The sequence below is a fragment of the Arachis stenosperma genome, chromosome 6 (assembly GCF_014773155.1).
Source record: "Arachis stenosperma cultivar V10309 chromosome 6, arast.V10309.gnm1.PFL2, whole genome shotgun sequence".
NCBI lineage: Eukaryota > Viridiplantae > Streptophyta > Magnoliopsida > Fabales > Fabaceae > Arachis > Arachis stenosperma.
This window is the reverse complement of record NC_080382.1, coordinates 103399612-103416982: the sequence shown is the minus strand read 5'-3', so window position 1 is coordinate 103416982 and position 17371 is coordinate 103399612. Positions and strand designations below refer to the sequence as shown.

General features: G+C 40.6%; 1 non-coding gene across 1 annotated transcript; it reads left to right on the top strand.

Annotated features, from left to right (window-relative positions):
- The first annotated feature begins 298 nt into the window (after positions 1–298).
- LOC130938054 (small nucleolar RNA R71) lies at positions 299–402 on the top strand. Its single transcript, XR_009069236.1, has one exon. It is a non-coding gene; the product is annotated as a small nucleolar RNA R71 (small nucleolar RNA).
- Positions 403–17371: the final 16969 nt, after the last annotated feature.

Genomic DNA, 17371 nt, shown 5'->3' with positions numbered 1-17371 from the left:
TCCATTCAGATTTTGAGAGATCATGTTGACCTGTTGAGTCAACACTTTGTTCTGAGCCAATATGGCATTCAGAGTATTAATTTCAAGAACTCCTTTCTTTTGAGGTACCCCATTGTTCACGGAATTCCTCTCAGAAGTGTACATGAACTGGTTGTTTGCAACCATGTCAATGAGTTCTTGAGCCTCTTCAGGCGTTTTCTTCAGGTGAATAGATCCACCTGCAGAATGGTCCAATGACATTTTCGAAAATTCAGAGAGACCATAATAGAATATATCTAATATGGTCCATTCTGAAAACATGTCAGATGGACATCTTTTGGTCAGCTGCTTGTATCTCTCCCAAGCTTCATAGAGGGATTCACCATCTTTTTGTTTGAAGGTTTGAACATCCACTCTCAGCTTGCTCAGCTTTTGAGGAGGAAAGAACTTATCTAAGAATGCAGTGACAAGCTTATCCCATGAGTCCAGGCTATCCTTGGGTTGAGAATCCAACCATACTCTAGCTCTGTCTCTTACAGCAAAAGGGAAAAGCATGAGTCTGTAGATTTTAGGATCAACCCCATTCGTCTTTACAGTCTCACAGATCTGCAAGAACTCAGTTAAAAACTGATAAGGATCTTCAGATGGAAGTCCATAAAACTTGCAGTTTTGTTGCATTAAAGCAACTAGTTGAGGCTTAAGCTCAAAGTTATTGGCTCCAATGGCAGGAATGGAGATGCTTCTTCCATCAAACTTGGACGTTGGCTTTGTGAAGTCACCAAGCATTCTCCTTGCATTATTATTATTCTCGGCCATCTCCTTCTCTTGTTCTAATGTTTCTGAAAGGTTACCTTTAGAATAATTTAATTTAGCTTCTCTTAATTTTCTCTTCAGAGTCCTTTCAGGTTCTGGATCAATTTCAACAAGAGTGCCTTTATCCTTGTTCCTGCTCATATGAAAGAGAAGAAAACAAGAAAAGGAAGAGGAATCCTCTATGTCACAGTATAGAGATTCCTTTATGTTAGTAGAAAAAGAAAGGGGTAGAAGAATGAAGAAGGGGATTCGGATTCTTGGATGAAGAGAGGTGGAGAGAAGTGTTAGTAATTAAATAAAAGAAGAAAAGAGAGGGAGAATTTCGAAAATAATTTTGAAAAGGGGTTAGTGATTTTCGAAAATTAGAGATAAATTGTAATTGAAATTAAACATGAAACAATTAATTAATTAAAAAGAATTTTTGAAAAAGGGAAGAGATATTTTCGAAAATTAGAGAGGGAAAAGTAGTTAGGTGGTTTTGAAAAAGATACGAAACAAACAAAAAGTTAGTTAGTTGATTGAAAAAGATTTGAAATCAAAATTGAAAAAGATAAGAAGATAGCAAGTTAGATAAGATATTTTGAAATCAAATTTTGAAAAAAGATAAAATTTTTGAAAAAGATCAAATAAAAGATAAAAAGATTTAATTCAAAAATTTTGAAATTACTTACTTCACTAACAAGAAATTACAAGATAAGATTCTAGAACTTAAAGATTGAACATTTCTTAACAAGAAAGTAACAAACTTCAAATTTTTGAACCAATCACATTAATTATTAGTGAATTTTCGAAAATTACATATAAAGATAAGAAAAAGATTTTGAAAATAATTTGAAAAAGATTTTTGAAATTTTTGAAAAATAGAAAAAAATGAAAAAGATATGATTTTTGAAAAAGATTTTGAAAAGATAAGATTTTTAAAATTGAAATTTTGACTTGACTTGTAAGAAACAACTAATTTTGAAAATTTTTGACCAAGTCAATCCCAAAATTTCGAAAATTTGGAGGGAAATAAGGAAAAGATATTTTTTTGATTTTTGAATTTTTAATTATGAGAGAGAAAAACAACAAAAATACTCAATGCATGAAATTTTTAGATCAAAACAATGAATGCATGCAAGAATGCTATGAATGTCAAGATGAACACCAAGAACACTTTGAAGATGATGATGAACATCAAGAACATAATTTTGAAAAAATTTTTGATGCAAAGAAAACATGCAGGACACCAAACTTAGAAATTTTTAATGCATGAAAAATATGAATGCAAAGATGCACATGAAAAACAAGAAAAGACACAAAACAAGAAATCATCAAGATCAAACAAGAAGACTTGTCAAGAACAACTTGAAGATCATGAAGAACACTATGAATGCATGGGATTTTCGAAAAATGCAAGAAAAATTTTTAAAGCATGCAATTGACACCAAACTTAAAAATTAACACAAGACTCAAGCAAGAAACACAAAATATTTTTGGTTTTTATGATTTTCTGATTTTTTTGTATTTTTATTAATTTTTTTTCGAAAATAAAGTTTAGAAAAACGAAAATAAAAGAAAAATTTTGAAAAAGATTTTTGAAAAGAAAATTACCTAATCTGAGCAACAAGATGAACCGTCAGTTGTCCATACTCGAACAATCCCCGGCAACGGCGCCAAAAACTTGGTGGACGAAATTGTGATCACTGTTCTAATTATTTTGAGATGAAGGCTTCTAAGGGGCAGCACCTGAATTCACAACTCCGTTCAACTAACCAGCAAGTGTACTGGGTCGTCCAAGTAATAAACCTTACGTGAGTAAGGGTCGAATCCACAGAGATTGTTGGTATGAAGCAAGCTATGGTCACCTTGTAAATCTCAGTCAGACAGATTAAATTGGTTTATGGGTTTCGAAAATAGAAATAATATTTTAAATAAAATAATAAAAGGGATAGAAATACTTATGTAGATTCATTGGTGAGAATTTCAGATAAGTGTATGGAGGTGCTGTATGACTCACGGACGTCTGCCTTCCCACTGCTTCTACTCAATCCTTCTTACTCCTTTCCATGGCAAGCTGTGTATAGGGGATCACCATCAGCGGTGGCTACTTTCAATCCTCTCGGGAAAATGATCCTATGCGGTTGTCAGTCGCACGGCTAATCGTCTGGAGGCATCACCCATGGTTGATGGCTACATCCCATCCTCGCAGTGAAAACTAATGCTCACGCACTCTGTCACAGTACGGCTAATCACTGGTTGGTTCCCGCTCCTACTGGAATAGAATCCATTGATTCTTTTGCGTCTGTCACTAACGCCCAGCACTTGCAAGTTTGAAGCACGTCACAGTCATTCATTACCGGAATCCTACTCGGAATACCATAGACAAGGTTAGACTTTCCGGATTCCCAGGATCCTACTCGGAACACCACAGACAAGGTTGGACTTTCCGGATCCTCATAAATGCCGCCATCTATCTAGCTTATACCACGAAGATTCTGTTGGGGAATCTAAGAGATAAACATTCAAGCTCTGTTGCATGTAGAACGGAAGTGGTTGTCAATCACGCACGTTCATGAGTGAGAATGATAATGAGGGTTATCTAACTCATCACATTCATCATGTTCTTGGGTACGAATGAATATCTTGGAATAAGAATAAGATAGAGACCGAATAAAAGAAAATAGAACTTCATTAATACTTGAGGTACAGCAGAGCTCCACACCCTTAATCTATGGTGTGCAGAAACTCCACCGTTGAAAATACATAAGTGAAAGGGGTTCAGGCATGGCCGAATGGCCAGCCCTCTCCATGATCAAGTGACCGAATGAATAAAGACTTAAAGTGGTCAAAAGATATATAATACAATAGTTAAATGTTCTATTTATAATAAACTAGCTCCTAGGGTTTACATGAGTAAGTAATTGATGCATAAATCCACTTCCGGGGCCCACTTGGTGTATGTTTGGGCTGAGCTTGATCAATCCACGAGCTGAGGCTTCTCTTGGAGTTGAACTCCGAGTTATGACGTGTTTTGGGCGTTTAACTCCGGATCATGACGTTTTTCTGGCGTTTAACTCCAGACAGCAGCATGTACTTGGCGTTCAACGCCAGGTTACGTCGTCATTCTTCGAATAAAGTATGGACTATTATATATTGCTGGAAAGCTCTGGATGTTTACTTTCCAACGCCGTTGAGAGCGCGCCATTTGGAGTTCTATAGCTCCAGAAAATCCATTTCGAGTGCAGGGAGGTCAGATTCCAACAGCATCAGCAGTCCTTTTGTCAGCCTTCTTCAGAGTTTTGCTCAAATCCCTCAATTTCAGTCAGAATTTACCTGAAATCACAGAAAAACACACAAACTCATAGTAAAGTCCAGAAATGTGTATTTAACATAAAAACAAATGAAAACATCCCTAAAAGTAGCTTGAACTTACTAAAAACTACCTAAAAACAATGCCAAAAAGCGTATAAATTATCCGCTCATCAGTGCCCAAAAGAAATAGTGCAACAAAGTAGTCATAAAAGCATGGGTCACAACACTTGGCATGGGATGCAAGAGGGAGTAAAGCATGCAATATGGCATGAGAGAAATGATCTCAAGCATCTAAAACAAAGAGCAAGTCATGTTCAATGAGTATCTAATTAGCAAGTAATAAGCAAAATGTGTTCATTTCACTTAGAAGAGAGCAAGTGAATGAGGATGAAGCACCAAATTGAAGATATATGACTAGAAAAAACCAAGATGGCATATGTGCATTTCCTCGAACACTTGGTGTGCATTTAACAAGCAATGAGCAATTATGAGATACTCAACTAATTAGAAGCCCAAAATGAAGTATCAATCATCACACAACATCATCCACTCACAAAGATAATGAAAAATAATCAAGAAGATCCATCAAAGTAATCAAAGTTCAAGTTCAACATCCATGAAAAAAAACAAAACAAAAAGAAGAAAAAGTAAACAAGCAAAAAGCAAGTGGTATAATCATGCAACTAAAAGAGAGAATAAGTAAATCAACAAGAAAAATCTAACTAGAAAAAAATGATGCAAAGAAAGTAATAGATGAGATATGGAGGAAGTAGAACCTTGAGAAGTGTAAAAGAACAAGATAAATTTTCTTTTTGAAGATGAGAAAGAGAGGGAAGAGATGTAGTGCCACCGGAAGAGGTGGTCGTCGCTGGTGAGTAGCCAGAGACAGTGGTGGTAGAGTATGGAAGGAGGAAAGGAAGAGAAGAGAGGTGATGGAGAAAGAAGAAGGAAGAAATAAGAAAGAAGGTGGGAGAGGGAGAGAAGCAGGGCGCGCAGCCTTAAAGCTGATTCGCGCAATCGACGCACGCACGCACAGTGTGCTGGCGCGTAGGTGAAGGTGGAGCGAGGGACGCGTGCACGTCATTGGCGCGTACTCGCGAGTACAGCTGTGCCCCTGGCACAGGGCTAGCGCAAAGTTGGCCTAAGTCTCGGGTAATTTGTACCAGAGTTGGGAGACGGCACAGGCGCCCGAATGCGCACAGTGCGCTGATGCGTGTCTGATTGGGTTGGCTACCAGCGCGGACGCGCGCAGTGCGCGAACGCGTCAGTGCGAACACAAACTAGGCACAATTATGGCACAACTCTCAGATTTTTATACCAGGTAGTTCATAGTGCACCATTGGCGCGCACGCGCACAGTGTGCTTGCGCGTCGATAGCCAAGTTGCAAGGGGGCGCGTAGGCGGCATGCACACTGGCGCGTGAGTGCCTGACATGAAGTGGACACAAGGTGGGCACAAGGTGAGCACAACTCTCAGGTTTTTTTTTGGCCCAGGAGTAAGAATGCACCACCGGCGCGCGCGCGGATGCCCTTTTCCTTGCTCTTTTTTTTAACACAACATAGAAGAAGCTATTCTAACACATTTTTGGTAGGTGTTTAAGCTAGTAGTCAAGATAACATACTCAAATTCATGCACTATTTAAAACATAGCATTCTCTCTACTTTAACAATTCTTCCATACCAAAATGATGAAATCTATCTAAATATCTTAGTTATCCAACAAGATCAATAAAACTAGCATTCCTAAGCAATCAACAACATCAAGAAGTCACAAAATTCACAAGAATCTAAAGCTAAAAGCAAGATGGTATACACAAGGAAGATCTTACCATGGTGGGGTGCCTCCCACCAAGCACTTTTCTTTAACGTCCTTAAGTTGGACAGTTAGTCACTCAAGCTTCTCCTTCTCTAGGTGCATCCGCCAATAGGAACACCTCTAGTTCTTTCGGGAGCTTGTAGCCATGGTACTTCTTCACTCTATGTCCATTCACCTTGAAAGTTGTTTCACTTTTAGGATTAAACAACTCCACCACTCCATAGGGCTTTATCTCTTTCACCTTGAAAGGGCCTTCCCATCTAGAGCGGAGCTTTCCAGGCATGAAATGAAGCCTTGAATTGTAGAGAAAAACCTCATCATCTTCTTAGAAGTCCTTCTTCTGGATGTGATGGTCATGGAATGCTTTAGTCTTTTCCTTGTAAATCCGGGCATTCTCATATGCTTTGTTCCTCAAACACTCGAGCTCCTCTAGCTGCAATTTTTTGGCTACTCTTGCTTGGGTCAAATCCATGTTGTACCGCTTTATTGCCTAATAGGCTTTGTGCTCAATCTCTACCAGAAGGTGGCATGCCTTACCATAGACGATCTGGAAAGGACTCATCCCTAACAGAGTCTTGTAGGCCATTCTATATGCTCATAGTGCATCTCCTAACCGGAGGCTCCAATCTTTCCTTTGTGGATTGACCACTTTCTCCAAGATTCTCTTAATCTCCCGGTTGGACACTTCCGCTTGTCTGTTGGTTTGTGGGTGATAAGTGGTGGCAACCTTATGCACTACCCCATAGCGCTTGAGCAGTGCCTCTACTTTCCTGTTACAAGAGTGGGATCCTTGATCGCTCACGATTGCTCGTGGCGACCCATAACGGCATACAATGTTATTCCTAATAAAGGAAATTATGGTATTGGCGTCGTCAAGGCGAGTAGGTATTGCTTCTACCCACTTTAACACGTAGTCAACCGCTAACAAAATATATAGATACCCACTGGAGTTGGGAAACGGTCCCAAAAAGTCAATGCCCCATACATTAAATATCCCACAGAACAACATAGGTTGTTGAGGCATCTCATCCCTTTGGGACGTGTTTCCCGACTTCTGACACTAATGACAAGACACACATAACCAGTTATCATCCTTGAATAAGGTTGGCCACCAGAATCCACAATCTAACACCTTTTTAGCAGTCTTTTGTGGGCCAAAGTGGCCACTACATTCGGACGAATGGCAAGTTTCAAGAATGGGTAAGATTTCAGACTCCGGGACATATCTTCGAATTACTTGGTCCACTCTCCTCTTCCACAAGTGAGGGTCATCCCAAATGTAGTATTTGGAATCACTCCTCAACTTATCCCTTTCGTGTTTAGAAAAGTTGGGAGGGAAGAATTTCGCTACCAAGTAGTTCGCCATTGGGGCAAACCAAGGGAAGCTATCCGACACAGCATGCAAACTATCCAATGAGAATGAGTCATTGATCAGAAATGGATCAGATTTTAAATTCTCAAGGCGGCTTAAATGATCCGCAACCAAGTTTTTTGAGATCCACTCCGGTCCCTAATCTCAATGTCAAATTCTTGCAAAAGCAAGATCCAACGTATGAGTCTAGGTTTTGACTCATTCTTTGACAATAAGTATTTCAAAGCTGCATGATCTGTGTATACCACTATCTTTGATCCTTGTAAATAAGATATGAATTTATCTAAAGCATGAACAATAGCGAGGAGTTCTTTTTCAGTAGTGGTAAAGTTGGATTGTGCTGCATCAAGTGTTTTAGAAGAGTATGCAATGACATAAGGGAGTTTACCATCGCGCTGTGCAAGCGCGGCACCTATAGCATGGTTTGACGCATCGCACATTATCTCAAATGGCAACGTTCAGTTGGGGCCTCGCACAATCAGTGACGTGGTAAGAGCTCTCCTTAGCTCTTCAGAAGCTTTCACACAATCACTGTCAAACTCAAAGTCCACATCTTTTTGGAGTAAGCGCGACAATGGCAAAGCAATCTTGCTGAAATCTTTGATAAAGCGCCTATAGAATCCTGCATATCCTAAAAACTAACGGACCTCCCTCACAGATGAGGGGTGAGGTAAAGTGGTGATAACATCGACCTTGCCGGGTCTACAGAAATTCCTTCATGAGATACTACATGTCCTAACACTATACCTTGACTTACCATAAAGTGACATTTCTCAAAATTCAAGACAAGGTTAGTGTCAACACATCTAGCTAAGACCTTGGCCAAGTTCTCTAAGCAACAATCAAATTAAGTTCCATAAACACTGAAGTCATCCATAAAGACTTCCAAACAATTCTCCATTAGATCGGAAAAGACACTGGTCATGCACCGCTGAAAAGTAGCAGGTGCATTACATAGTCCAAATGGCATCCTTTTGTAGGCAAAGGTGCCAAAAGGGCAAGTGAATGTGGTCTTTTCCTAATCTTCAGGAGCAATGTGAATTTGGAAGTAACCAGTGAATCCATCAAGAAAGCTGTAATGGGATTTACCTGACAAACGGTCCAACATCTGATCGATAAAGGGCAAAGGGTAATGGTCTTTCCTTGTAGCGGCATTCAACCTTCTATAATCGATGCACACTTACCAGGCATTTTGTACTCTCTTGGTGACCACTTCACCATCATCCTTTTTAACCACAGTGATGCCTGATTTCTAGACCGGGCTCACCCACTCACTGTCAGAAATCGGGTATATGATACCTGGATCAAGTAGCCTAGTGACCTCCTTCTTTACCACATCGAGGATGGTTGGGTTGAGCCTCCTTTGCGGTTGCCTAACCGGCCTAGCTCCCTCTTGGAGAAATATACGATGCATGCACTTGCGTGGGTCAATCCCCACAATATCGGCTAGGCTCCAACCAATTGCCTTCTTGTACTTTCTGAGAACATCTAAGAGCTTTTCTTCTTCTTTACTAGAAAGCTCACTAGCAATAATTACCGAAAACCTTTGGTTGTTCTCTAAGAAAGCATACTTCAAATGAGATGGAAGAGGCTTTAGTTCACTCTTTGCCTCAAGCTGAGGTTCCTTTTCATCAAGCTCACGGAGTTCATTCTCAACAACTTTCTCATGTTCACCCTCTTAGTCATCCATCTCTTCAACAATATGGTAGCACAACCTGTTATAGTCTTCTTCTCGCACTTCCGCTACCACTTCATCGATTACATCACATCGGAGAACGGAATGCTCTTCGGGAGGATGCTTCATGGCTTCTTCCAAATTAAACTTGATAGTCTTGTCTCCAACCTCAAAGGAATATGTGCCGGTGAAGGCATCTAACTTGAATATAGAGGTCTTAAAGAAGGGTCTACCAAGTAGAACGGAGGATGAGCCTCTATTTTCTGTTGGAGGCATTTCAAGGATGTAAAAGTCAACCGGAAAAACCAAATCCTTGATCGCCACAAGTACATCTTTAGCTATTCCTGTTACCGTGATCACACTTTTATTGGCTAAGGCAAACCTTGCCGCTGACTTCTTTAATGGAGCTAAATTCAACTGCACAAAGATAGAAAGCGGCATGATGCTTACACAAGCTCCAAGGTCACATATACAATCATGAAAAGTGCATCCACCAATACAACAAGACACCAAACAAGGCCCAGGGTCACCACATTTCTTTGGAATAGGTTCCATCAAGGAAGAAATTGAACTACCCAAGGATAATGTCTCCAATTCTCCTATCATATCCTTGTGTGTACACAAGTCATTCAAAAATTTTGCATACTTTGAAATTTGTTGAATAGCATCAAGAAGTGGTATGGTTACCTCAACCTTGTTGAACACTTGAAGCATGTTCAAATCAAATTCCTTCATGAATACTACATGTCCTAACACTATACCTTGTCTTACCATAAAGTGACATTTCTCAAAATTCAAGACAGGTTAGTGTCAACACATCTAGCTAAGACCTTGGCCAAGTTCTCTAAGCAACAATCAAATGAAGTTCCATAAACACTGAAGTCATCCATAAAGACTTCCAGACAATTCTCTATTAGATCGGAAAAGACACTGGTCATGCACCGCTGAAAAGTAGCAGGTGCATTACATAGTCCAAATGGCATCCTTTTGTAGGAAAAGGTGCCAAAAGGGCAAGTGAATGTGGTCTTTTCCTGATCTTCAGGAGCAATGTGAATCTGGAAGTAACCAGTGAATCCATCAAGAAAGCAGTAATGGAATTTATCCGCCAAACGGTCCAACTTCTGATCGATAAACGGCAAAGGGTAGTGGTCCTTCCTTGTAGCAGCATTCAACCTTCTATAATTGATGCACACTCGCCATGCATTTTTTACTCTCTTGGTGACCACTTCACCATCATCCGTTTTAACCGTAGTGACGCTTGATTTCTGGACCGGGCTCACCCACTCACTGTCAGAAATTGGGTATATAATACCCTGATCAAGTAGCCTAGTGACCTCCTTCTTTACCACATCGAGGATGGTTGGGTTGAGCCTCCTTTGCGGTTGCCTAACCGGCCTAGCTCCCTCTTGGAGAAATATACGATGCATGCACTTGCGTGGGTCAATCCCCACAATATCGGCTAGGCTCCAACCAATTGCCTTCTTGTACTTTCTGAGAACATCTAAGAGCTTTTCTTCTTCTTTACTAGAAAGCTCACTAGCAATAATTACCGAAAACCTTTGGTTGTTCTCTAAGAAAGCATACTTCAAATGAGATGGAAGAGGCTTTAGTTCACTCTTTGCCTCAAGCTGAGGTTCCTTTTTATCAAGCTCACGGAGTTCATTCTCAACAACTTTCTCATGTTCACCCTCTTAGTCATCCATCTCTTCAACAATATGGTAGCACAACCTGTTATAGTCTTCTTCTCGCACTTCCGCTACCACTTCATCGATTACATCACATCGGAGAACGGAATGCTCTTCGGGAGGATGCTTCATGGCTTCTTCCAAATTAAACTTGATAGTCTTGTCTCCAACCTCAAAGGAATATGTGCCGGTGAAGGCATCTAACTTGAATATAGAGGTCTTAAAGAAGGGTCTACCAAGTAGAACGGAGGATGAGCCTCTATTTTCTGTTGGAGGCATTTCAAGGATGTAAAAGTCAACCGGAAAAACCAAATCCTTGATCGCCACAAGTACATCTTCGGCTATTCCTGTTACCGTGATCACACTTTTATCGGCTAAGGCAAACCTTGCCGCCGACTTCTTTAATGGAGCTAAATTCAACCGCACAAAGATAGAAAGTGGCATGATGCTTACACAAGCTCCAAGGTCATACATACAATCTTGAAAAGTGTGTCCACCAATACAACAAGACACCAAACAATGCCCAGGGTCACCACATTTTTTTGGAATAGGTTCCATCAAGGAAGAAATTGAACTACCCAAGGATAATGTCTCCAATTCTTCTATCCTATCCTTGTGTGTACACAAGTCTTTCAAAAATTTTGCATACTTTGGAATTTGTTGAATAGCATCAAGAAGTGGTATGGTTACCTCAACCTTGTTGAACACTTGAAGCATGTTCAAATCAAATTCCTTTATGAGATACTACATGTCCTAACACTATACCTTGTCTTACCATAAAGTGACATTTCTCAAAATTCAAGACAAGGTTAGTGTCAACACATCTAGCTAAGACCTTAGCCAAGTTCTCTAAGCAACAGTCAGATGAAGTTCCATAAACACTGAAGTCATCCATAAAGACTTCCAGACAATTCTCCATTAGATCGGAAAAGACACTGGTCATGCACCGCTAAAAAGTAGCAGGTGCATTACATAGTCCAAATGGCATCCTTTTGTAGGCAAAGGTGCCAAAAGGGCAAGTGAATGTGGTCTTTTCCTGATCTTCAGGAGCAATGTGAATCTGGAAGTAACTAGTGAATCCATCAAAAAAGCAGTAATGGGATTTACCCGCCAAACGGTCCAACACCTGATCGATAAAGGGTAAAGGGTAGTGGTCCTTCCTTGTAGCGGCATTCAACCTTCTATAATCGATTCACACTCGCCATGCATTTTGTACTCTCTTGGTGACCACTTCACCATCATTCTTTTTAACCGCAGTGATGCCTGATTTCTGGACTGGGCTCCCCACTCACTGTCAGAAATCGGGTATATGATACCCGGATCAAGTAGCCTAGTGACTTCCTTCTTTACCACATCGAGGATGGTTGGGTTGAGCCTCCTTTGCAGTTGCCTAACCGGCCTAGCTTCCTCTTGGAGAAATATACGATGCATGCACTTGCGATGGTCAATCCCCACAATATCGGCTGGGCTCCAACAAATTGCCTTTTTGTACTTTCTGAGAACATCTAGGAGCTTTTCTTCTTCTTCACTAGAGAGCTCACTAGCAATAATGACCGGAAATTTTTGGTTTTCCTCTAAGAAAGCATACTTCAAATGAGATGGAAGAGGCTTTAGTTCACTCTTTGCCTCAAGCTGAGGTTCCTTTTTATCAAGCTCACGGAGTTCATTCTCAACAACTTTCTCATGTTCACCCTTTTGGTCATCCGTCTCTTCAACAATATGGTAGCACAATCTGTTATGGTCTTATTCTCGCACTTCCGCTACCACTTCATCGATTACATCACATCGGAGAACGGAATGCTCTTCGGGAGGATGCTTCATGGCTTCTTTCAAATTTGTAACACCCTAACTACATAAGCTCACGCTTCCGGCTGCGCTACTCTGATAGCTCGGACATTACGACGACACTTATACCATTTACTACTAAAATATGAGCCTGTTTAAAACTTTAAACCGCAAAATTGCTCCCAAAAATACTTTTGTTATACAACGTACATCCATACATACCATACAACTTATAGAAACTCATAAAAAGTACATCCATATATACATATATATAAATAATATTACAAACATTATCCAATACAATTCCTATCCCTCTTACAAAAGATATCAAGATAAAGGCGAGGGTACAACAAATAATAATCTAAGGCATACAGAGCATTTCAACAACAACTAAATAAACTCTTCGTAACTTCTGCGCCCATATCCTGAAAGGGGAAAAATGTAGGGGGGTGAGAACATCATCCTCGAAAGGATTCTCCGTAGAGGGTTTTTTGGAAATTACTGTAATAGGATACATGAAGATAAACCGTACCAGTGATTAATAACCGTCTTATGCCTCTTTTCAAAAACAACAGTTTACAATAAAAGTAAAGTCAGAAATCTTTTCTGAAAGAGGAACCGTTCAATCCTTAAATCATCAAAAGCCTTTCAAAAAGGTTTATCTATACTGAACCAAAATAGCCTTTCATAGTTTTCCAAAACAAAAACATAAAACCGGAATCAACCATCGATCCATCTCAATTCAACTACGGCCCTAGGCCCAAACAATTCAATCCAACAACCAATCACCACAAACCAACAGAGTCCCAGTTGCAAACACAGATAGGAAGTTCAAGCACAAACAAACAGTTACAGCAAGTATGAAAAGTAGCAGGTAATCACAAGTAATCACATAGGCAAACCAAGTACATTATGCACACCAAAATAATGTCACATAGATGCATATGATGCATGCCTGTCCCTAGTGGCTGATGATATCATCTGTCAGTTATATAGCCAACCCGACACGTCCTGGTAGCTAACCATGGATAGAAACACCCATCGTGGAGCAAGTAAGTTTGAGCTACAACCCCCTTGCTACTACCCGCTCAACCCAGAGCCAGTGGAATAACCACTACTGCTGCTACTACCCAGGCGGGTGTTTAAAAGCTCAACCTGGAGCGAGTGGATTCACCACTACTACCGCTACTACCCAGGCGTCACAGTCTCTGACCTGGAGCAAGTGGGACGAACCACAACCCTTGCTACTGCCCAGGTATCTCAAGCATATATTCATTCAGTCCTAGCCATGGATCAACATCCATCTCAGCCATCCGGCTTAAATTCAAAATTTCATAGTCAGCCATACGGCCCATAACTCATTCGGCAATCAGCCATAATCAATATCATACATAGCCATTCCGGCTCACGGTTCAATCCAGAACCAGCCAATATTCATAATCATACATAGCCATTCCGGCCCATAACAAAACAGCACTTCCACCATTCAACATCATCAAATTCATAAAACCGGCATTTAAGCCATAAATCACTTTTCTCAAGCCATTTCACTTTGAAATCAATTTTCAACTCTTTTCAGCCTTGGCTTTAAAGATCTCATTTCTCAAATCATCTCAGGCTCATAAGCCAAATTTTCTAAAAGTGAGTTCCCTTTTTAAAACAAAGCCACTCTCGGCATTCTCTTTCCAAAACTTCCAAAACCATGGAAAGTTAAAGATTCATTTTGGGAACATTCAAAATCACCCATCTAATAATGGGATTTTATAACAAAAGTTTCTCGCCAGAGTCCCAAGTCTTTAGGGAAGGTCAACTTATATAAATTCCTTAAAATTCATTGAAACTCTTAAAATCATAGATTCTCGGTTCAAGTAAATAAAACTGAATTTATTTTGAAACCGATCATACAAAATCACAAGTTCCAACCCGGTCCAAAAATCAACTCATTTGAAACGGAACCGGTTCATTGGAATCAAACCACTTTCAGGTTTCTTTTTGGAATCCATTTTTCTAACTCTTCCAAAATGCCTCAAACTTGATTACTCAATCAAAAGTCTAGATTCCTTTAAAATCACTAAAAGCTCCTTTTTATATTGAAATCAATATTAGAGCGTTATTCTTTCCTTCAATGATTCAAACTGTACAAATAGTTCGTCGAACTCAACGCATAAAGTTCATTAAATAAATTAAGCTTGAAAATATAAATATTCTCTTAATAAATCAAATAATACAATTTCTCAAATCCAACCCTTTTTAAATAACTTTACAAATAAATGTAGGATTTTGTAGAAATTTCAGCAGCACCTCCCCTAAAACTTGGACTTTTGCCACCCGGTTTGGGTCCCAACTAAACCGTTTCTCATTCCTTTTCAACAGCTCAAAACCAGAAATCAATTCAAAAGCAAGCTAAATTCAACAGCTGCCTCAGTGGCATATCTCAAGGAAACCATTTCAAAAATCAACTCAATATCAACCGATTTAACTCATTTCTAAAGCTTTAAAGAAACAGCTCAATAACAAATCATTTGTCCAAAACCAAGTCAATTAAAATAAACAGGCTGAACTCAAAAGTACATTCGACTTTATACATCATTGAAATAATTGGCTCAATCCAACCAATCCTCAACGGTTTAAACTCAGATTTTAAATCTTTAAAGAATCAACTTTAAAACATTACATTTCACAGAGCCGCACAACAATTCAGTCAAACCAACATCCATAATCATTCGAGTCAATCAAATAATACATAAGGCAATTACAATCACCAAATACACAATATCTCACATCAGTATCCATATGTAATAATTCCAATACATAAAACATAGTTTTTGGAAAGCGCCCCTACCTCAAAAAGCAAAACCATAGCCCAAATGCCTCATCAAGTCCTTTCCGCCTCAAACCAAACTGACGGGAACCAAAACCTCAGCTCCCAGCCACTTTTGCAATAACCATAGCAACACTAATTGCAACATATAATAATCAGGACTCGATCCCACGCTATCAAAACTCATATTCATTAACCAACATGACCGAATACTAACGCAATGCTTTTCGAAACATAATTACTTACCGAAACTAAGAAAGGACGGCCAAATCAAGCAACGGTAGTCCCTGCGGTGGTTATGGCAACAACCGTGCTACACCCGATGACCAGAACGGAAGCAATCAGAACTCGAACCTATGTTACCAAACCTCAGAATCTTTAACCAAGCATTACAGAAAACTGACTAAAAGGGCTTTCTGAAATAACACGCTTACCACAACAAGGGAAGAACTACACCAAGTAGCGCCAGCCCCGATGGTGGTTCCAGCAACACCCGCGCCACTCTCGGTAAGCGTAACGATGGAAGCAGCGATGCAGCCGCTCCGAATGGCAAACACGGCGACGAACAACACCAGCGTCGGTGAATGGCAGTACCTCCGGCGTGGGTCCGGCGGCGGCAACTCGCGATAACTCCTAGCACAAACAGCCTCAGTACAACTCTCATGGCAGAGGTGAATTTTAACGGATAAGGAAGCTGAGGACGGTTTAGTGCTTACCAAATGACACCGCTTCAGTGGCGATTTCTGGCGGACAGGCACGGCGGCGCGACCCCAGACAGCAGAGGCGATAGGGAGCATTGGGATTCAGTGAGCAGATTCGGCGGCAGGAGGAGGCACGAACGATGGCGGCGACAGCAGCACCTTCCTCCACCCCGCGCGTGCGCTCTCGGTTCGTGAGTCGCCAAGGACGGCGATGAAGGAGACCCTGGCAGCAACAACGACGCGGCTCAAAGGTGGCGGCAAGAACCTCGAAGGTGCTCGGCTTTCACCGCGATGGCGAGCTCATAGCGGGCGCAACAGTGGCTTCTCCTTCTCCTTTTTCACGCAGCTCCCTTCCTCAAAGCTTGCCTTGATCTCTCTCTTACTCAGGTGGTGCACAAAATTGCAATCACACTTTTGTAATCCCGCACAACTAACCAGCAAGTGCACTGGGTCGTCCAAGTAATACCTTACGTGAGTAAGGGTCGATCCCACGGAGATTGTCGGCTTGAAGCAAGCTATGGTTATCTTGTAACTCTTAGTCAGGATATCAATAATTCTCAGATTTAATTGTGATGAGTAAAAGAACATGAAATAAATACTTGTTTTGCAGTAATGGAGAACAGGTTGAGGTTTTAGAGATGCTCTATCTTCTGAATCTCTGCTTTCCTACTGTCTTCTTCTTCAAGCACGCAAGGCTCCTTCCATGGCAAGCTGTATGTAGGGTTTCACCGTTGTCAATGGCTACCTCCCATCCTCTCAGTGAAAATGTTCAACGCGCTCTGTCACAGCACGGCTATTCATCTGTCGGTTCTCGATTATGTCGGAATAGAATCCAGTGATTCTTTTGCGTCTGTCACTAACGCCCCACAATCGCGAGTTTGAAGCTCGTCACAGTCATTCAATCCCTGAATCCTACTCAGAATACCACAGACAAGGTTTAGACCTTCCGGATTCTCTCGAATGCCACCATCAATTCTAGCTTATACCACGAAGATTCTGATTAAGGAATCCAAGAGATATCTACTCAGTCTAAGGTAGAACGGAGATGGTTGTCAGACACACGTTCATAGGTGAGAACGATGATGAGTGTCACGGATCATCACATTCATCAAGTTTAGGAACAAGTGATATCTTAGAATAGAAGCAAGCGTGATTGAATGAAAAACAGGAGTAATTGCATTAATCCATCAAGACACAGCAGAGCTCCTCACCCCCAACCATGGGGTTTAGAGACTCATGCCGTAGAAGATACAATAAAAAACGTGTAATGTGTCATAAGGTAAAGATACAATGTCAAAAGGTCCTATTAATAGTGAACTAGTAACCTAGGATATACAGAAATGAGTAAATGACGTAAAAATCCACTTCCGGGGTCCACTTGGTGTGTGCTTGGGCTGAGCATTGAAGCTTTCATGTGTAGAGACTTTTTCT